The sequence below is a fragment of the Gallus gallus genome, chromosome 7, assembly GCF_016699485.2.
Source record: "Gallus gallus isolate bGalGal1 chromosome 7, bGalGal1.mat.broiler.GRCg7b, whole genome shotgun sequence".
In the NCBI taxonomy this organism is placed as follows: Eukaryota; Metazoa; Chordata; class Aves; order Galliformes; family Phasianidae; genus Gallus; species Gallus gallus.
Genome location: NC_052538.1, coordinates 9,530,322 through 9,553,398, shown reverse-complemented (window position 1 = coordinate 9,553,398; position 23,077 = coordinate 9,530,322). Strand labels below are relative to the sequence as shown.

Here is a 23,077-nt window from a genome sequence, read left to right as displayed (position 1 = left end):
GTAGTATTTAAAATCATGTTCTCCAGCTGTGGTGGATCGCCTTAGGCAAAAGCCTATTGTAATATATAATAGTAATATAGTGTATATGCATTTCTGGTTCTGTAAATACATTGGTACACATCCTTGACTCTAATCTAGGAATGTTCAGTCTGTAGCAAATTTCACATCACTGGCTGTGATTGAAAGAGGCAAGTTCAGACCTCACTAAATTCCCTGGTTGACTTCAGAGACATTTAGTTATAAAAAGGAGATGGCAAGGAAACGTTGGAGTTCATCCAGATTGTGATTGTACTAGGCAAGTTTTTGTTTTGTTTGCTTAGTGTGCACATCATAATCTACGTTCATTTTTGAAAATTGAATTTAGCATTTTAACTTCTCAGGATCACCTACTCCAGAACCTAATATAACGTTGGCTCAAGTATAGGAGACCCGTGTCATGCGTCTTTTCTTCAGGGCACGTGTTAGGTGTGTAGGAACACTTGACAACCACGTGAACTTGTGCTAACAGCATGACTGTGCTGGGCTTGTCTTTAAATTTACATGTGAGTAGCCGTTTAGGAAAATGTGTATGTTTAATTATCTGATAGAGACATGTTTGCATTTTAAAGTCTTTATCAAGCATTTATGTTAATAACAGTTTTCTGAACAAGAAATTGTGAGAGGGAATTTACATAAAAATAATTTTCTTTTGCAAAAGGAGAAATAAGTGGTTTAATAAGCACCCTTGGCATTTGGACACTAGGTCTGGTGCGCTTTGCAGGAGAAAAATTGGTTTCAATTTAAGTATTCAGATTTGTAGGGTAATTTAGTTTAACTCTGTTTCATAAAAAGAAAGTTTTCATTGTATAAAAAAAAAAAAGAAAAACCTGTATATGGTATAATTGATCTCTAGTGATGAGATAGGAAGTGTAAAGCAAAAGTTAAATTTCATATGTGATTTTGATAAAAATGTATTAGGTGCTGAGAGGATATTGCACGTTTCATTTTGAACCTTATTCTCTCAGACTTTTTCCCTTATTTTCTTATGAATGTTACAGCCAGAGGCTTAGTGCGGAGCAAGAGTTTTGCATAATCTGTTTTTAGTCAGAATTGAGTCATGTACTTTATCAGACTCCACAAGATAGTTACCTCTGTGGTAGAAGCGTGGGTCTAAATGGCAGTGGTTTTACAGCAGACTCTGGCCACAATGGAGGTAGATGTTGTCCTTGTCCTGAAAAAAGTTACCAAAGAATTATAGACCAAATTTGAACACTAAGGAGGAAATCTGTGTGTTTTATAGTGGAGTATATTTAAGAATTGAACTGTTTTGAAGATGAAATCCCAAATCATCCCAGTATTGAAGCATGTTTCTCAGTCCATCTTGGCAATGGAGAAATGCAAAGTAATCCTTTATTCAGCTCTCTGCTCGCCAACCAAAACACACAGAAAAATAGAAAACAAAGATCAGACAGTCTGACTGGGTGAGATAATCTGTTCCTACACCAGATCCAGCAATTTATTTCATTCAGGTGATGTGTGCTTATTTATATGTTTATTTTAAACACTGTGTATGTTGCCTCAGAACATATGACCAAGGAACATGGAACATGATTTGGGTAATGAGAGATACCATCTTTTGCCTGTGGTTTATCAAGAACCAAAGATGAGACTTGCAGAGACAAACATGCAGACCCCAGAAAGAAGTGTTAATTTCACTCTTCTCACAACCTTTCTATAAATTCTTCCATTCATTGCATGTTATGAAATTACATTCTGCCTGACGGTAAGCCCTGCATTTTTGCCCTCCATCTTTCCTGGTAAGCTGTTTCATCGTTCAGCTGCAGTCAGTGCTCGGAAATTGCAGAATGTTTCAAGGTTGAATTGATCTAGCATTAATTGTTAGCCACTGGATCCTTTTGCATTGTTATCAGCAAGGTTGGAAAGGTCTTGCTACCAGATCTCCTTTTCAGTGAGTAAGTGCTTATGTATGGTAATCAAATGACCTCTCAGTCTTCTCTTCAGGTAGTGAATGTAGACAGCACTGCCAGAGACTTCGAAAATGGAAAAAATAGATAACAGAGGAAAGTAAATGGTGAATAACTGTGAGAGCATAGGACATATTGCAGATAAGATGACATTTATGAAACATGGTTGGGAACATATATGCTTAAGAAAAAAAACATAAATGGAATGTACCTTTGTTATATAGCAAACTTGTAAACAGCATCATAGGAAGGCAGATTTGTATGCCTGCTACCTGGATAGACTCCCACAGAACCTTTAACTGCTTCTGCAGTGAGTACCCTGTATTTCCAGCATGTCATACCACTTTATGCCTACCTAAAATTACAGGCAGCTCCCAGAATTTTCTGATTATTTTTCCCACTTCCGTTACAGAAAACTTTCTGAGAAAATGTGAGCAGACCTTTAGCTTATTTTCCCAGATACTTGAAGTCCTTCATGATAAGTGGGAACAGTACCTGGCATGATCCATGGTGCCAGCATGGAATTTGGCCAAACACTGTACTGCAGTTTTCAATGACTGCCTTTGAAGCAATTACCATGAAACAGGAGAGTTTTAATGCAAACTTTCTGCTCTGCTAAGGTGCTGGGAATGATGATACTGTTCTTGAAATGAGTATTTAGGATGCTGATAGAATTAAAGCCATGTGTTTGTACTGTAAAACAAACAAACAAACCTGCCACCACTAACAACAAGAAAACAGCAAAAAAATAAAATAAAATAAAAAAGAAAATAAAAAAAAATAGGAGAAATATCATATCCAGTATATGGAAAAAATTAAACACCTTTTCCCCTCCAATGTTTCTGACTTTCCATTTAGATCTGTATAAAGTGTTGATACCGGCTCTAATTTTGGGACCCTTTTTGTGCAAACTTCTAGTACATTCATTATGAATGTGCAGAGTCTGCTTACACAAAAAGAATGGCTGTGGTATAGTCTTCTAAGTTGAAGAATGTGTAAAGCAACAGGGGTAGAGCTAAGAATCATACTGCTAGGAAAGTAAAAATGGAAGGATGCTACTTCCAAAACCATCCAACCAGCCTGCAGCCTGCTTTGTGCTTTGCTTCTGTGACAGAAAATATTCTGCATGAATAACTGGACAGCTGTGGTCTGTTCTCTGTTTCTTGGCTCAACTTTAGAACACCTCAGGATGCACGTATGTGTACATACTGTCTGGCAAAATACACTTTCCAAGTGTTGGAAGAGTGTGTATAACCCAACTGTGTGTGTGAACAGACCAGTGCACACAAGCAAATTCTAGGCTCAGAGAGGAGATGCAGTGTTTGGTCTTGCATGGATCCCAGAAGAATGTCAAATACTGTCCTGACCATGAAGGCTTCATGTACTGTATTGTCTACTCTTTTTGGTTAACATGCAGCTTCTGGGGAGCTGAGGTGCAGGTCTGGATATGTAAGTTCTCCAGCCTGTGCCGTGTGAGAAGGCATATTAGATAGGCCTAATTATGTCCTCAGAATCGAATTCTGTGGCAATTTCTATATATTTTAGGATCATGATCTATATTTTAATGCAAGTATTGTCATTTGTCCTTTTCCCACATATTTTTCTTAATTTTCTTTCTGTTTTCCTCTACTTTCTTCGTCATTCCTTGAACTAGCTTTCCTTGGGTGTCCTTTTAGCATTTGCCAGTTATTATTAGCTCCAATCCTATTGATTTAACTTTCTCATTTGAAAAAATGCAACTCAGCTAATGTTGTCTGGAAGCAAGCCAGTAGCAGATGAAAAGGAGTGGATGCGAAGTCTACCAAAGCTTCCCAATTTTTTTTTAGGTGGAACTACCCAACTTGAATCTCATCAGTTGGAATATTTTTTGCTTGATGGCAGCTGGATTTGGACTGTGATTCATTTCATTTCTTTTTAAAGTTACTGTGTTGGAAGATGTTGGAGTAGTGAAGATATCCAGTATCAGTGTAAAGATAAACTCTAATTACCTTTGAACTTCTGTGTGTGGAAAATAAACTGGACCCAGCTTGCGTGAAAGAAGGGAAGGTGGCTAATCTTTTCTTTTAAAACTTCCACTAAAATTATTTTTTTCACTATAGCTGGTTCTGAGATTTTCAGTCTGGGATTACGGGTCATTGATGCAGCTTTGCTAAATATTAGAGTCTTGGATTTATTATGAGGTGAGGAAGGTTTCTGAAACCTGTTTGCTTTTTTTCTTTTTTTTTTTTCTTTTTCCGGGTAGAAATGATGTTCAATTGTGTGCTTCTGATCATAGTCTATAGTAAATTCATGAGAATTTCTGAGTAACTATAACAGACAGTGAATCAATCTAAGTCACTCTGGTGTTAGGTTCTGCTTTTCCTGCTGCCAATGATGTGGCTTCTGATCCTTCAAAAATGAGTTCTGCTTCTTTTATCACCAAGATACCAGATAATTGTTTCTGTCAGTATCTTTCTTCATTTTCTTTCTGCTTCCTTTAATTGAACGAAAATCTATACTGCCCCTCACTTCATGTTATATTAATCTTTATTTGATGTTGTTTTTTCATTTTGTAGAGGTTTGTCATTCTGCAGCATTGATCTCATTTCTCAGCTTTCTGTTTCGGCATTTATTGAGGCTCATGGATGGTGGTATTGCAAGTACAGCTCAAAGTCTGCATGCCATATACTGAGTTAGAGTTTAACCTGAAACAGTATTGTTCATCCTGAGGAAAGGACTTGCATATTTGTTTGAAGAGCTGTGTTCTGTATCCAGATTTTCTGATTGACTCTTGCCTACCATTTTCTGAGTTTCAACAACATACGTCTTCATTTGGGTATCCACTGCTCACTCACCAGTCTCCTTTGGTTTCTGTACTTGGATTCTTCCCAATTATTTGCCATTACAGTTTTGTTGGTTGTCCTAAGCGGTCAAATTTTAAGTCCCAAATATTACTTTCAGTAACTCTGCACATTCTCTAACTGCTGGCATAAATGCTTCACTGTACTGCACAGTTCCTGCATCACTGAGATTTATGGGACAGCCTTGCAATCAGCATAAATAATGCCAGTTTCACTGCTTTTTAGGATAGAAGGCATTTATTTTGTGGAGTGATGGTTATATAGTAGTTTGTTGTGTGAGCACTTGTTGGTGAAAGAGTGTGTAGTGTGTGTTCCTTTACAATACTGTTAAGCTTTTTTCTTGTAGTTAAGTCTTTCAAACAACGACAAAAAAATACTTCAGGATTAAAATTTTTGAATATATATGCCTGTCTCCTTCATCTCCTTCATGGCAATGAATTTCATCCTGCCTACGTAGGCACGAATTACCTTCTGAGATCTCTTCCAACCTATGATTCTGGTAAGTTTTGTTAAGGATACAGAAAGAAGAAGCCTTATAGAAATAGAATTTAGATAAGGCCATCAATACAGCTGCCTGCTTTATGCAATATGTGTGACTAGCCCAGTGTTTCCATCTCCAGAGTGGCCTTATTTGTGAATCTTTGCATACCCTCTTTCATGTAAAAAGGCTTGCACAACTGGCATTCAGTATTGCATGGTTGATGAACTGTATAAAGAGGCAGTGCTTCAGGAGGTTGTGTGTAATATTTTTTCTTGTTACAGGGAGAAGGTAGAAGAAAATGGAACTATTGATGGTCAATTTAGAGAAGTGTAATCAACACCTACTCTTTTGAGGGCTGAGTGTGTAGAAGGCAGGAAAACATTATGAATGGATTCTGCAAGTCAGAGCTTTAAAGATTTTTCCAAATATAAACATATTCTCAGACTGTAAGATACTCTTGGCCTTTCGTAAGCTTGCTGAACATCAGGAAGCTGCTAAAGACTGAAAAAATGCTAGTAAAGGTTTCTGCTTTGCTAAGGTTGCCTTGCCAACAAAAAAGTTGGCTTTCCATCTGTGTTTTTAACTGAGCGATGTTGGTTGGGGGGAGGATGGTCAGAGCATTCATCTTGCAGACAGAGTGCCCTGCGCCAGCAAACATGCCCAGAAAAAGATGTTGGTTGGTTTGTTCCTTGGATCAATACACATAAGTTTCCACTCACTTCTTGAGAGCCCACTGCTTACCAAAGCACAGGCTCCAGCAGATCTGTGATTGTTCTGAGATTCTACTGTGCTTCTCATTTCATTTTCTTTTTACATTCTCTTTTGTTTACATTCCCCAGGGCAGGAATTGTTTCTCATTCTGCCTGTGTGGAGCACCTTGCTTGATTTCTGCATGGGGACATTGCTCATTATCTTAACACATGAATTAAGCAACACTAAGTAGGTGCTTGGAGGCTACCAGGAGCTTTAACTGTTTGTTCCTGGAATGTCAGAATGATTTTTTTCAGGTCCACTGAAGTTGGATGGGTCATTCTAAATTAACTGTAGCCTTTCATGAGGATATCCAAATAGGGAAGTTCACGAGGTGGATGCTTGTGGATATTCTAGTCAGTAATGATTTTGCTTGACCTTTTTTTTTGTAGTGTAGACCGTATCTTCCAAAACATCCTGGCCATCCAAACTTTGGCTTTTATCTGTTAGAACACGTGGCTGGCTTTTTAAAGTTCTTATGATTATTTGAAAGTTTGCTCTCACTGCTCTGACTGCTGCTATCATGCTTCTGTCACCGTAAGAGATTGGCAAAAGGAATGTTTTTCATTATACATCTGACTCTATGCTAAGTGAAGGCTTGTGTGCAGTCCCACAGGTATGTGGTGAGTGTACCACTTCAAGAATGTGTGTGGACTAGTAAATTCTGAGGTAGCTTTTCCGTCACAATATAAATTAAACCTTGAAGGTTGGATTGTTTCCTACAATTTGTCATGGCTACAGGGAATGAAGCTTGAGACGCATGAAGATGAGATTCCATCATGACTTCTATGTAAACAGGTAAGTTTACCTTTGAAAATGTGGAAAAAATATGCAATAAAAATCCCCACACTTCTGAAAGCTTAATGAATTTAACCAGTGCTGAAGAAATCTAATTCACTTGTGTAATATATGTACAGCTTTACTCTACCTCCCTGCTCTTTTTTTCTACTATCTGTTCAAGTTCAAACAGTTCAGGAGTTAAGTTTCCATGTCAGTAGTTTGAGAGTGCAAGTAAGGAACCCACGGAAAGAATTTCTCAGTACAGTGCAGGAGTTTCTTCTCAAGCAAAATCTGACAGATTATATTCAGGACTACCTCTGTTTTTTTGGATGTCATAAGGGGCAGCCATAACTGAATTCTGACCTGGAGTAAACTACAGCATATCCAAACACTGGAAAAAAGGTCATTCTCACAGAGGTAGCAAGGGAAGTACGAGGTCCTTGTTGGGCATAAATTGACATGACTCCATGGAAAATCAGTTAAGCTAGCCTTTGTTTATGCCAATCTACATATTCTTAAAATACAGCTAAAAGCTACTCTTAGAAATCATATAAAAGTTTTTCTTGCTTGTCAGCAAAATTCTTTAGTTTTAGCTTTTGATTTTTAAACATTATGAATCAGATTCATTTTATTCAGACAACTTATTCCCACATATTTTTGTGACATGTGGGGAAACAGATTGTTTTCGTATTGTATAATATTTTGCTCCAGTACTACATGTTCAAGGGATGTCTTTATTTTGAGGATCTTCTTTTTCTTACATAATGATGATCTATCCACGATACCCGTCTGTTTTCATGTAGGTTTTTTGTACGTTGTTATTGTTATAAGTGCCAATGAATGCAGACATTATGGTGACTTGCCAGTGGCAAATGTGTAAGTGTCCCTGGGATATTAGAGTGTCGCAGGCTTCATAAATATATAGATATGATAGAGATTGCAACATCATCTTGTGAATGTCTTCCACAAAGTGGTTATTAGCATGTGGTAAAGGTTGAAGATTGATAAATGGTGTTATAATGTTATTCCTGGCAATGAAAGTAATTTGTTTCTTGAAAGTAACAGTAGAAGAGTGATGTAGCACCCATCCCAAGTATTTATGTATTAGTCGCTTGCTGAAAATGGCTTTCCATTTAATTCTGGAATAAACAGGTATGATACATCAAATGTGATAAATGTATTGGAATGGTAGGGTAAAATCACATCCCTCTTGAAAGAAACGAATGCTTAGTTCTCCACAAATGTTTTTATGAGCCTCAGAAATAATCCTTTTGTGGGAGAAATGACATAATTTTGTAAGAGAGATTAACCTAAACACTTGTAAGTATTTCTGGAGCTTCAACTCTAACAAATTGCTGTTTTGAGCTCTTTTTTTTCACCCATGCGTTGGTGGTTGTTATTTGTATAAAATATATAGGAGTCTGTACCCACGTACCACTGTATTTGAACACTTTGAGTTTTGTCTAAATGCTGCATTTGGATTGTATAAGCTAACATCGTAACTTCATTAGTAAACATGGATCCATGTCTTTTTGGTAGATGAGCTGAACTGGAGCAAGGGTTTGTACTTGCAATTTTCTTTGAAGTGTCAGGGTCAGAATGAGGCAATACAGTATTCCCGTGGTGGAGTGAAATCCTTTGAGGGAAGATATGAAATATGAAAAAGATTGAGACATTGATGCATTGACTGTATACGGTTCCATTACATTTTTAATTATTGATTTAGTTATATTTTTGTATTTGAGATGTAAAAAAAAAAAGAATATCTTCAGTGGTGGTAATTTTCATTCATACGCTTTGTGTGTGTTTGTATAAATATGTGTATATACATGCACACGCTTTTACTGTGATATATAAGTGTACATGCACATAAATGTGTGTGTGTGTCTGCACAGCACAGGCATCCTCTCAATTTTTCAACAGGAAAACTTAAATGTAGAACTGACACAGAAATCAGGTGCGTACCAGCTCAGGTTGCCTTGGTTACTGGGGGACTTGAGTATTTCTGGACTGTTCACTAAGTATAATTTACTGCAAGGGAAAAATGCATGACTATTTTCCTAACGGTTTTGCTCATACGTTGTTGTGGTACCTCAGAGCTCATTGTAGCTAATAATTCATTTCCAAGTCACTGATGCTAAACTCATGAATGATTTACTATCTGCAGCAGGAGAAGCTGCATAATTTAAGAACAGCGTAGAGTAAGGGTGGCTTTCTGCTGGTTGCAGCACACATCCGGGCACGAAAGAGCTTTAAGGTCACATTGATACTTCTGTGGTGGGAAAATACCTTTTGGAAGTTTGAATTTAAATTGGTGAGCAAAGGATACTGAGCGGAATGTTCCCTCCAGAGTGTGCCTCATGCCATGCAGTTTTATTTTCACAGTGATTGCAAAAACGTTTCTGTTTTACGAATATTCACAGTGACTTGAAAAAATCATCATAGTTATTGCTGGGGGAAAAAACTGTTAAATATGTTGAGACAAAAATGGAGGGTGTCTTACTAGGGGGAGTTTGGCAGTCTTTCTGAGGCATTTTGGATTAGTTTAGCATTATTTTTTGTTAACTTTGCTGGTCCGTGAGGGCATCACTGGTAATTTTATCAAAGTGAATGCTTTGGGAGAAATAAGACCGTGTACTTTTCGTCTTTTCTTGGTATGTGAAAAGATCATATATGTAATTGGCTGACCTAAGATGAAAACAGATCTGCCTTTTGCTTACTTTACTGCTGGGAGATGTATCATTGGTGAATGCTGGAAGGGCTGTGCAATTAGCCTTAAACTTACATCATCTGTTTTTACTGCATCAAAGGCCCTCAGGAGCCTCAGTTTGATCACCACAATAAGTTTTATGATTAGAAGCATGGCAAAATATTGTTCCTATATAGTCTGTAAGAAGATCTGAGATTGTTGTCTTTAGGAAAAGAAGCAAATGAAGAAAATGCAAAGAACACTGGACACTGAGCGTGTTTCGTGACTGCAGTGTAATCCCAACACTTTATCATACTCTCGCAGTGAGAGAAGAAGAGTTTGGGCAAAGCACTGAGGTGATCAGGGCAGAGCAGCCCCCTTGGCCAGTAGAGACTGTGCCGGCAGCACCTCACTGTCCTCCAAGCTGGTCTCTCAAGAAGGTTAGAGAAGAATGGTTCTTGGCTGATAAGAAGCTGCAGTAAAAAGAGTGGGTTTGTCCAAATAAGTAAAGTGGGCTTTATCCAAAGTGCCGAAACATTTGAGAGTAGTAAAGATTAAGTATTGAATTTAAAGAACAATTTTGTATTGTAATATTTGAGAGTTTCTGGAGAAATAAACTTCACTCTGTCTATTCAAGTGCTTACTTTCAGTCTGTTGTACTTTCACAGATGAAAATTTTCTGCTAGGCAAATGAAAATGTTCAAATAAGGGCAGATTGTGAGATGGTTGATTTTTTTTTTTTTTTTGGTAAGTGTGTCACTGGACATTTTCTTCCATTACCCTTTACTGATTTGCAGACATGGGACCAGTCTGTGTCAAATCTGCAAAGATTTTCAAGGATAAACACTGTGTGAAAAACTTAGTGAAGAAGCTTTATCAAAGGGATCTCTTGCTCTCCTTACTGGCTGTCGTTGGTTGTGACTTATCTTCTGATATGGGTGCCTTTACCTGGATGTTGGCCATGTTTTCCTGATTGGCACTTTCTCTTTTCTTAGTTGACTGTGTCCCATTGCAAAACACATTGTCCTGTTGTGTTCAATAACTAAACTGAACGGCTTGTGCATATAGCTTTAAAATGGCATGCTTGCAGTCTTCTGATTTTTTTGTTTTTTGTTCCCTGACATGCTTTCTTTGTTAGACAGTGAGTCACGAGCTGTCTCATCCTATTAATAGCTTGTTTTAATTTTTAATTTTTATGTCTACTTTTGTTAATGTACTGTATTCAGGAGTACTCCTTCTAAATGCCTTATTATGCATTTTGAGAAGGTTTTATTAGTTTATTTCCCTGACTGCATTCAAATTCTACAAATTAACAAACAACTTGCTAATAAAATCCTCTGTTTATTGGAGGGTGACAGCTTTTCTTCTAAGTTTGGTGTGGCTCTGGATAAGAGTATGCCTGGCTGAGTGGCTTGTGCACAGTTTTGTCATCAAGTTTTACAAACCTGATGTTGAGTCATTGGTAACAAGATCAACAATATGAACTCTGACAATACTCTTCACTCTTTTTTCATGTATGGCTTATAAGTTGTTTTAAATATTCACATTGTTAAGGGCCATACAACAGTAACGCCAATCAGGTACCAATTAGGAAAGCTGTCATTATGGGTGCTTTGAAGGAGAGGTGAGGAGATCTTCATATGGCAGTTCTCAGCTGAATGTCTTGGGAGGTTTTAAACCCTTTCCTTAGTGTATTGTACTTTGAAGGATGTTTCAGGGTTAGTTAAGATGATGTTGACACATTCTGAAAGGAACCTTGAAGTATGTAGCAAAGGAAGAACTTGTTCTCAATCCCAGAAAGTAATGGAAAATCTTTTTGAAAGTAAACAGTCATTTTTATGTTTTTCATATTTATTTAACACAATGACATGAAAGCTGGAGATTTATTCTTGGGACTCTCATTATTATTAGAGTTCCTGTCTCTATTGTACCTGTTATTTTTGAGTGAGATGGATGTTAGATATGAAATCCATGTTGTATTTCCATTATATTACCTAAGTCTATTTTCATCACGATCAGAAACAATTGCCTGTTACAAAATATAGGGTGTATCCACCATAGTGTTGACTAATTGGAAATGATGGTGATTCTTTTTATAAAAACAAAGAAACAAAAAGTGAAAAACAAATATAAAAAACATAAATCCACCCCAAACCACAAATAAACTGTTGAATGCCTATGAGAAAATTGATTGTGTGAATCTGAATATTCCACTGTAGAAGTAATAATAATAGAAGAGGTGAATCATACGTGAAATGGATTGATAACGAGCTCATTACGAGTTATAGGTAAGGAAAAATGGCTACTAGAGCTACGTCTTTTTAAGCCTAAGGATAAGCTTAGCAGTGATTATAGGAAGTTTTTTCTTCAAAATGGTATTTTCAAGTGAGTAAAACAACATTTTAGTACATTAGATTTGTTTCTGTGCTTGTTTTCATCTGTAATTAAGAAAAATGAGATCTCAGTTTTTTTTTTTTAATCTTTTTGATGTGAGAATGTTATTTTGTTATTTGAAGGACCTAAGATATATGGCATCTTCTGCTTTGCCTCGTGCTGTAACCAGTTGTTTGATGAGGCCCAAATCCCAAGCACTCTGACATAGCAGGGAGGTTCCCATTGATTCCAGCAGCAGTCATGTAAGTGTTTACATGGTCGGCACATTTGTGCATGTGCTTGAGCTCAGTCATTGCACATGGGAGGGGAATACCCAGTGACTGTAGCTGGACCTGCAGGGCTCTTTCACTGCTCACACTCCTACTGGTTAACGATAAATTGTTTATTACTGTCTGATGCACCAAATACAGCTCAAAGACAGATTTGTGCCTTGACACAGAAGGTTTCTTACTCTGAATCTAGATGTGGAACAGCTAAAGAAGCTCATGTCATGCTTGCATTTGTTCAGCTCTTGCCCATTGAAAGCACCCAACATCCAAAGTCACACTTCTTAGCATTAAGGAAGCATTTACAGGATTTTTTTTTTTTTCTGGTCTCATATGCCTAAATCATATTATTCCTGTTACCTGGTTTCACAACAGTTTGTGACATTTGTGTCATGTGTGCAGCAATGTAATCTCCAGGAATTTCTTTGCCTATTGTAATGCATTCCAAGTTAAATATTGCCTGTAGGTAGCAGAATGTACTGTCCTGGAGACTGGGAAGAATTTCCAGTAGTCTTACCAGATTTAAACCAAAACAAAAACCCAACTATCCAAAAACAAAATGAAAAAACCCAACCATACGTTTCTTATAATGTTCGTAACAGGAGATTGGTTTAAATGTGGGGTCATAGGCACGTGTAGTATATTTGACTTGGGTAATGTTCTCTGTAAATCTTGGTAAGCTTTTCCGAGTGTATTGTTCAAACATGAAACCCAATGGCTCTGACCTGCTGCGAACAGGAGGCCCTCTGTGCTCTCTGGTGTACACAGAAGAGCAAGTGCAAGTATTGGAAGAGTAAACATAAATAATCTGATTGCAGTGAGCTCCGAAAGGCTGATGACATGGCATATAATGGGAATGATTTAATTTCCTGGCTCTCTAGAAAGTTCCCTGATGGAACTGTGTCAATATTCTCTGATCTTTTAATTACTGTTTCTTTCCCTCTGCAAAATGGTCTATCCAACTACTAAAGGTGCTCTTTGCGCATTTTAACAGCCTATTGGTTTGCTTCTGTACAGTGTCTGCTCCCTGCTGAGCTCTGGTAGAGCAACACCAGCCTCCCTGTGTTTGTGTCCAGTGCTCTGTGAGTCATGAGGGCAATACCAGACTGAGTTGTCCCATTGTGACACACACATGCAGCCTGTGGCTGCTGCTGGGTTTAGTTCAGGATCTGAGAGATTAACTACATCCCACAAACATGTTTGAAATCTATAGCAAAGAAAGAAAATTTTAAAACTTCATCTTCTGTGCTTGTACAGTACTTCAGGTTTAAAGCTGCTTGTACTTAGTTGTACAATGCTTTTCTCCTTATTTATTGTAAAACATGTGTTAGACAGTTAGCTTTGAAGGTTGGCATTTAAGTTGAGGGCTTTCCCTTGCATCAGAAGGATCTAGTTGCATGTCCTAATACTGAAATATGACAAGCATACTCTTGCACTCTCAGTACCTTTTGCTGGCTCTTCTATTCCCATTTGCTTCAGGAACCGTAGCTAAAAGATAAGGTATTAAGGAAGAGGCACAGTTACAGCAATGGTCAAAATTTACCATGCCAGTCCACTGCACTACAGATCAATATTGCTAAGCCAGCACTTCAGGGGGCTAATTTTCTAGAAAATGCTGAGAAGCTGAGCAATGTGTTTCAGAAAGTTATATATTCATGGAGAGCAGTTGGCATGAGTGTAGTCGTGTCCATCAGCTCAGGGTTGATGGTGATGTCAGGTCAACTCCAGAGAGTGATTGCTTTGAGCTCAGTGTTAGGCTGTATGTGTAATTATAAAGCTAATGCTTCCTGCATATATAAAGCAAATGATTCACTGCTTTATAGTGAAGGAAGAAATATTAGAAAATACTTGTGTGTTTGAGAATAGCAAGTGTTATAATTAAAGTTCTGTTTTGTTCTAGACAAGATACAGCATCTGATAGATAGCAGTGTAGCCAATGTTCCATGTCTGTGACCGAGGAGAAATGGATTTAAAATAATTATATTTTGTGTTGGTAACTTTTGTTGGTACTATTTTGATTTCTGCAGTCAGTGCTAGTGGAAACCTTTGCATTTCCATTGGGCTCCTATTACTGATCACAAACCAGTGACCCACTGGAGTGACGCTTGGATTCAGAACTTCTGCCACACCTGACAGGAGTGTTAATTTGCAGGTAACTGATGCAGCCTGCAGTGTGTTAGCACTAGAGCTAGGCTGAGCTCTTCTCAGCAGTCTGTTAGAAGCGGTGTTTGCTTTCTCAGCTGTAGTTGAGTTGCTGCTGTGTGCTGGCATCTTGCAGTCTGTTATGGAAGGCTTTGAGTGAAGCTTTTTGTATGAACGAGTGATCAGATTGCTCAACATATATGATCGTAGTGTGCCTCAGCAGCAGACCTGTGTTGTCACCAGATGTGGTTGGGATGGCAAGAATAGCTCATGTCTGCTTCTGATTGTTTTTGTGACTTACGGGAAGGTGTCCTAGTTTTGTCCTAGCTGTATAGTAAATATAGTACAGAAAAATGAAAAAAATCAAGTTAATTTGGACTACATTAAGCCATTTAAAAATGTACTGAATGGAACTTGGCTTTGGTAATAAGTGTTCAGCTTCTAGGTTCTTGAAGCACTGTTTGATAAAATGTTTTCCAGTAATTTGGCTGCACTGTCTAATGACTGATATTCTTCAGCAGTTAAGCATCCTTCCTGAGTTAGATATTGGCAGCTGTGAGATCTGTTTATATTTTAATCAGAGCTTTGTGAATACGTTACAGCGTGAGTAGGTGTGTTAGTGAAGTTGTGACAACATCCTCTACTTGGTCAGGCTGCTGCTGCTGTTTAGGAAACAGCTTCAGCTTAATGCTTAGGAGCCTTGTGGAAGGGTAGTTGCCTATACCCAACATTTTATTTTATTTTTTTAAATTGAACTATGAGGATTACATCATAGGGACAAAGCAAATGAGTGATAATGACTGTAATCACAGGGTCGTGTAATTTATTAGATAAAAGATTAAAAATCAAAGCAATCTGTGTCTACATGCACTACAGAGTTAGCTGCCTGTTTTCTTAACGGCTCTTAATATACCTGTCCTTAAGCTAATATATTGAACCCTATTGCTAAGCTAGCCTATATCACAGGAGTATTCATTCATGCACTCTAGCATAGTGGCATTTGAGTTTTGGCAAACCATGAAGTACAGTTGGTATGCAGGTATTTGTTTCTAGTGATTTCTACCTTAATTCTCTTAGTAATAACTTGCAGCAGAGATTGAGTGACAGTGAATGTGACACGAGTGGAGGCTGACACTGAGGCAGTGGAATTACCTTACCAGAAGGCTGCATCACTTTGTGCTTTTTGGGAAGGTCACTGCTCTGTGAAGTTAACTTCCAGATACAGGACATTGGAGGAGTGTTTCCATTCATGAGGAAAACAAAACAAACAACTGGTACGGGCGGGTTTTATGTTTATTTTTTTAATGTAACTAACTGCCTTCTGCTGAGATTGTATGTATATATTTCCATCTCTTTGGTGATCCTATTACTGTCTTCTGCGGCCAGGTTCTATCAGCAAAGTGCTTCTGCCCCTTTTGTCACTACAGCTGTTTGAATTACACAAATTGTCAACATAAGGCTAAAGGTAGATGCTTTAATGGGGCTGTATGCCTATTTTGCAGCATTTGCAGGTATTAAAGAGGTGGTTGGATCACGGGCTGGAACCGTATTGCAGTCTTGTACTTCTGGGTGAGTACTTGACTCTGCATCTTCTCTTTGTGCTCTGTGAAGTGGGAGTTGTACAGAGCACAATTACTCTGAAAAAATAATAGCAAGTTAGCTTCTTTGTAGCATGATTGTTCATCCTCTAATGGGAAAAAAATGGGTTTGTGCAAGTTAACAACATTTTGAAGTGTACCTACACAGAGAATAGCTAGAGAACTTTTGTTCTCTTGAATATCTAGAGAACTTTTGTTCTTGCTACATTACTTCCTTAATTACATTTGCCTTCCCCGAATATGTCTGAAAATGTTGGATGCTTACTTGGGGCAAGCAAACGGAGATAGTGCTGGATTCAAGAAATAGTGCATATGATACTGCCACACATTTAGGAGTCCAAGTAGAGATTATGATACCTTTTGCCTTTTGGCAGTGTATGCCAGACTACAGATTTTACATGGAATATCTGGAGGAAGTAGGTCGGTAGTGGGTCATGCTATACAGGGCTTCCTGCAAGGCGCTGCCATGGGCTGTGTGCGGTTGGAGGGCTATAGAATAATCTCTTCTTGGTGCTGTGGAGACATCAGATTTTGAGAGGTTACCTATCATGGAGAAGGCAACACAGGAAAAAGAACAAGTGGGCCTTGCATTGTAGGTTTGGAAAACTCCTTAACTACGTAGCTGGGGAAAACCAACCAACCAAAAACTGACAAAAACAACCAGGCAAAACTTGTAGTAGTTGTATGTTTATAAAATGCTCCAATTCCAAACTCTCTTCACGAAGAGTAAGCCAAGTGAAAATCCCTGTCATGTTATCACACCCGAAAAAGGATTAAAATGGTGATAGTTCATGTTAAGAATCTTTTTTTGATAAAAGCATAATTATCCTTTCAAAAAAAAAAAAAAAGTAAGAAAATTGGCTCTAATATAAAGCTTGGTTGTTTAAATATGTGTGTCTCATGGGCATGAAATTACATTTTTATTGTTATAGATTGACAAATAGAGTAAATTCAAAATCAAATCAGAGTTATTTAAAAACTAGGGATCTCAGTATTTGACAATGGTACTGGAATGCAGTGTGCTGTGATTTCTTTGGTTTTGTTTCCTGTTGCCTTGTAGCATAAGCGACTGCTTACCAAAGAGATGTGTTTTGATGTAAATACACCAGGGTCATTTTAAAACCAGTACACAAAGCAAAACACCTTCAAAATTCCCCAACCTGAAGTGTAGCAAATGTAGGCCTCCAGATGAGATTATCTTCTGTTTATATTTTCAGTACCATGAGCACTAGGATTTCTTGCCCGTATTTATAAACACTGATTTCAATTTCCTGTTTCCTGGTGCTGCAGCACCTTGGCTCTGTGGTGGATTTATATTGAATTGCGCTGCGTTCCACTGTGTGCGTGTGGAGCCACAAACAGTGCAGCCTTTAGCAAAATCTTCTGTTCCCTTATGTCTGTAATGTGACTTGATGCTAGAAGTGAGTGTTAAAATGCAAACAAGATTCCAATTTGTTACATGTGGTTTAATTTTACATTTTTTACTTTGGGATGAGGAAGGAATGAGGAGAATGAATGTATGTTTTTTAAAAAAGGGAATACTAGGATAGAAAGTAAAGATGGAAATAATTGTATTAGTTTTGCTTAAATACAGTGGTTTGATCTGCTGCTGTTTGCTATCTGATACACGAGTCTTCTTTCACATGAGTTCTCTCTAATGGAGACCCAAACTGGGGATGGGGCCAGGCAGCTGAGGGAGGTGTGCCTTTCAGAGGGATGGCTGGGCCTATGGAACCACGCTCAAGTTTGCTGTAGATTACATCAAGACTTTGGATAGACAGAGGATGTCTTCAGATTCCTTTATGCCTGCATCTCAAAGGCTTTTCGTGCAATGATGAATTAGGGCCAATGACAGCAGTGTAAAAATGTGCAGTGAGAGTCCTCTTAGCAGTGGCCCATTTCTTTGCAGAAGGAAGATGAATGAAAATCGTACTGCCTGGAGAAATCCTCTGATACTTGTCTCTATTTTTAGCTCTACTTATTAAAAACTCATGCATATTTGATAATAAAAGTATTAATTCATAATAGACCTCATCTTTATATAGCTCACTTTGTATTGTTGGTTTCTTTTCCATTAATAGTTCATTTAGATTCTGGAGGATTTCTGTTTTATTTAGTGCAGAAGCACAAAGCAGCAGTAATCCTGCAAGAGGAAAAATTACAGTATGGGATCACTGAACTAAATAATGTATTGTAATGTGTATTCCCAGGGGGAGGAAGCATGATAGCTTTGCTGTTTCTAACTTCCTAACGGCCTGCATTCCAGCTCGAATAATTTTTTTAAAAAGAGAGTGCAGAACAGACATGGACAAATGTATGTAGGTTGCTTTGAAAGTAATGCCTCCTATTTATTTCCATGGAAACCACAATAGATACAAAGGGCACATTTTCATTTTCACCGTTTGACAAAGGAAATTCTCAGCTACAAAACACTCTTTTTCAACATAGTCACCACCATGAGCTATGCATTTTCTCCAGCAATGAACCAGAGCCTGCATGCTGTGCTCATAAAAGTCTGTGGACTCGCTGTCACTGTCGCCAATGCTGAAATGCACCACCCACCCCTGACTGCTCACATCCACTGTTTGGTCTCCATAAATGTTCAGAAAGCATTGATGGATGTGTCAGTAGGTGCCATTTTTTTCCACATGGAGGAATTCAGTGACACACCTTTGCTTCATTTGTACTTCCATGTTAGATGCCATTTAGTCTGATTGCCCCTTTGCTGCAACAACATGTAATAGGATATTGGTGGGAAGGCTCAGCCTCTAGCTTCCATACCACCACCATCTGCCTCTGATGTTGTGGGCTAACTTAATAAGATAGGAGGCATTACTTTCAGAGCTGCCCTCATACGTTGAGTTATACCTGCAGGTGCTGGTGGTGTATGCGGGTTACTGCAGGAGTAGCGTTTTTGTCATAGCAGAGCTCCTTACAGCTCTAAACTGTTTTTCCCATGAGTTTTCTGGAGGAGAAGATCCTTAGCACTTTCCATCTGCAAATTTCTTTCATATCTCTTTGAATTTCAGCAGTATTTCTAACTTAATGTACTGAAGACATTTGGTATTGCATTTTAGCTTTGTTATTTATACTGATAATGCTGTACATTCTGCTCTAAAAAGTACAAATGTGGTTGTATGGTTGTTTGTACGCATGTGGTTTGATTGTTACCTTTTAGGTATGACCTCCTGTGTGCCTTGAAGCCCTGTGAATACAGGGAATAATAATAATAAAAAAAGCTTGATTAAAAGAAATTCCTCATTGGTCTAGTAATACTGGTATGCAAAACACGATAGGGTTGGAATGTTTTTGCTAATGCCCTTAAGGGCATAGCACTGCACAGTCAGCAAGCAAAGGATGTTATCTCTGAGCTGGCTCGGCTAACTGTTCTCCTACTCCTGCCACTGTCAGGGACATCTTTGGTAGTGATTGCTTTGCACTTTTCCAGGCAAAAAGTTCCATTAAACTGTAGTCAAGCAGAAATATACTGACGTTGTATTCCAGCCGAAGAGCATCCTCAAATCTTTATGGAATGTAGTCCTTTTTTTGGGAGAGTATAACTGGTGAAATGTTGTTCATTGAAATATCAGAAGGGTAAAATGGTAGGTAAACAGAAACTTGAATGTATACCGATGGACAGTTTAAATTCACTCCAGCAAAATTTGTCAATTTTACTCTTTCCCTGCACTGCTGTTTGTACCTATAGTGTATCTTTAAGACTCAGGTACACAAAATGTTTGTTCAGTTTTGTTTTGGGTCTCTTTTTGCTCTGTAAGAGGACATCTGAGTCTGTTTTAGACATCTTCCACTCCAGCCCCTGCTCTGTGCACCAGCCTGGAACTTTGCAAACATAAAGAATCAGGGGAACGATTCTTTGCAGCTGGGTGGGCTGTTTTTTTTTTATTCTCTTTTTAGCCTTCCAGCATGTTTTGGTAATGGAATTCTTGAAGTCAGTGAATACGTTTTACACACAGAAATGCTATTTTTCAAGTTAATAATATCCCCTTTGTAGCAAAAATGAATAAATGACATGATGAACTGAAGGGGTGTTGCCGCTTTGAAAAGGACAAAGCACTTCTGTGTTTCCTGAGAACGTGGGAATCTCTAAGTGTGATAAGTCAACCTGCTCTGTGGTGTTCTGATACTGTTTCAGTGAATGAAGTTATTTGACGTGGTAGAAAACTGAGCATGCACAGGGTTGATAATGGAAATGATTGTTTTATGTTTGTATGGGCTGAACCAACAGTGTTGATTTCCCATCAGTATAGAGTAGATTTCAAGCTTAAAATGGCATAGATTTTTTTCTAATTGCTTTTTGCATAGAATGTATATTATGCTATGTATATCATAACTGCCAAATAAATACTTAAAACAGGCTGTTAGGTGCAGCCTAATTGCGGCTGGCCTTCATGGATGCAACACCTCTTAGTAGTATCCGCTGCAGTACAGATTGCAGAGACTTGGAGCAAAACTGCGGAAGTGCTCTGATACTAAGTACTAAATACTTGTACTACTTCTTGTTCTGTCAAGTGCTTGGTTTAATAAATGGCTTTTTGAATTGTCTGTTTTCCTTTCTTTTTTTCAAAGCAACACAGTTTTTCTTTCCTGCGTGTCAAGACTTTTGGCACTGTATTCTTTCTTCTGGGCAGACAAAAAAACCTGTGTTGTTAAAGTTCTGTGTCTTGGTCTTTACTGTCTCTTGTTGTGGAGAAAAAGCCTCCGGGGAACAAATCTGTTTTTGGAACCCTGGGCTGGTGCTGATGATGCTACCAAAGTCCTAAAGATAGGAGAGAGCTGCCTGCTTTTCATGCGGTTAATATGTTCTTTCAAGCTTTCACATATGTTAGTATGAGCATTTTGTGTTTTATTCACAGAGTAATTACACTGATGTTTCCTCATCCTATGGCAAAGTAGCTTCTTGTAGAGGCTATATTATGTCTTTCTGCTGCAGACATTTAAAGGGGTTGTGTTTGAGGTGGACTGTGTGCATTGACATCAAAAGGCTAAACTGAGAACAATTGCAGCAGTACTTGAAGGGACATTCTTCAGGACAGTGATGAACAGCAGCTAGCAATAGATAGATCGGTGTCATGAAAAGTGAATATCAGATCTATGATAGTGGGGATTCTGATTTTAAAATTATGCAGAGTAATGTTGTAGTGATATTGTGGAGTGATTCACCCAAGGCTGTGGTTCCATGCTAGGCTAGGTTCAATTGCTGCTTATCTGCACATTCAGTCTCTGCCTCATTTCTGAACTCTAGCTTTATTAGGGATCTTGTTAAATATAAGGTGGCTGAAAGAAATGAACTTGCCTTTTAAATGGTTTCCAATCCTTGAGGGGGTTGAAGGGCTGTGCAATACATTCTGTATGTAGCCTCTTCCATGTGCAACTGTACTGACGTTTCCAGTCATGCTGTGTTTCTTAATGTGAATAGGCTGGAGGATAGGTGAGTATCTGATATGTTTCACTTATGTTTCTGTGCAGCTTTTGTGTTCCTACTTCAGATGAAAGGCAGGAGTGAGTTTCAGACCATGGGACCTCCTGATGTGTATCTGTAGTGCAAGACAAGGGTATATCTGTGACCCAGCCTGGCAGCCACAGCAGAGGGCTTGCATGGATTTTCCATATTTCCCCTTCCTATCTTCTGGTTTCAGCTCAAACAGTGTTAATCACACACTGATGTTGAGTTGGTGCTGAGCAATGGGCGTGTGTCTGGGGAAGATCTGCCACTGTGATGGCAGGGGGCAACTTCAGGATGGGCTGGGCTGGACTGCCTGTGATCTGCAGCTTGTGGTGTGGGCACATCTATCTAGTCCAGCTGTCATCACCATCAAGCCTGGCTGAGGTGTGTGGAACCCTTCAGGTGGCTGAATCTCTGTAATGTGCTGGAGGATCATGGTTGGTGGATGGAAGATGTAAGCCTCACTCATCAGCTGAAGTAGTACAAAAGTGACAAATACTTGTTCCCTAGCTAGATACAAATGTATAGGAGTTGCTCTCCTAACGAATTGTACAAAAATGCATTGAAAGGCTCTAACAGAAATTTTATTACATTCTGAATTAACTGAGCTATTCTCTGGCTGTATAATGATTTGTATAGACTGTTTAAAAATATATATATATATTAAATATATATATATTTATGCTGAAGTATGTGCTTTTCGCCTTAGGGGAGGTTTTTGGCCAGTCTAAATTATATAGTGGTTTTGTAATCTGAGCTGATCTTTAACATCTGAGCTGAATCACAAGGTTCAAGTCGAAGGAGACAAGTGTGCATTTGCACTTTGCCTTTCTTCCCTCCTCCCCCTGCTACCTTCCTTGTATGGAAGGTGAAATTTGAGCACAATAATTTGTAGCTTTACCTTAAGATACTTTAATACAGTTTCTACAAGTGAGTATTTTCATTGTAATTACTTTGATTTATGCTGCTTTTAAAAGCATCTGGTCATCCTCCTGTTATGTAGGTCTGTGGGCTTTGAGCAGGTTAGCAGAAAAATAAACTGCTTCAGAATTTAACTTGCCTCTTTGCTCTTCTGGATATAATGGTTCTTATTCCAAGACAGATACTATCCAATTAACATAAAGTTGAATTAAAGTAACTTTGAATTTAACTTTCTTTAAAAAAGAAAACAATTAATGGTCATTTAAATACTTAAATTGGATCTAAGTTGCATGTCAGCTTTTGTGGTTTATGATGATAATTTCGTATCATTTTGAATGTTTTTTTTTTTTTTCTGTTGTTTTCTTAAAGAATACCACCCCTTAAAGATATATCCAGAATTGGCTACTCAAGAAAAACATTGAGTACAGGTCATCAATGTACAAGTTAGAATAACTTAGGAAAAGAGAGAAACATCTTTCCCTTTTAATCTTTCTGAAATATTTTAATATCCTTGTAATTAAAAAGTGGTTTGAAAGGTGGAATGATGTCATTTCTCAAGTTTGTAACACCTCATTCTTTTGATTCATAGAATCATAGAATCTTTTGTGTTGGAAGGGACCTTCAGAGGTCATCTAGCCCACCTCCCCTGCAATGAACAAGGACACCTACAGCTAGATCAAGTTGCTCTGAGCCTGGTCCAGCCTCATATTGAATGTCTCCAATCAGAAATTCTCTAGATTTATAATGTTCTTTTATTTTCTCCAGTACATCAGTGGCTGGACTTGTTC

General features: G+C 38.2%; 1 protein-coding gene across 3 annotated transcripts in view; it reads left to right on the top strand.

Annotated features, from left to right (window-relative positions):
• HECW2 (HECT, C2 and WW domain containing E3 ubiquitin protein ligase 2) overlaps positions 1–23,077 on the top strand; it is a 173,664-nt gene that overhangs the window by 34,595 nt on the left and 115,992 nt on the right. The gene's annotated exons all lie outside the window — the stretch shown is intronic.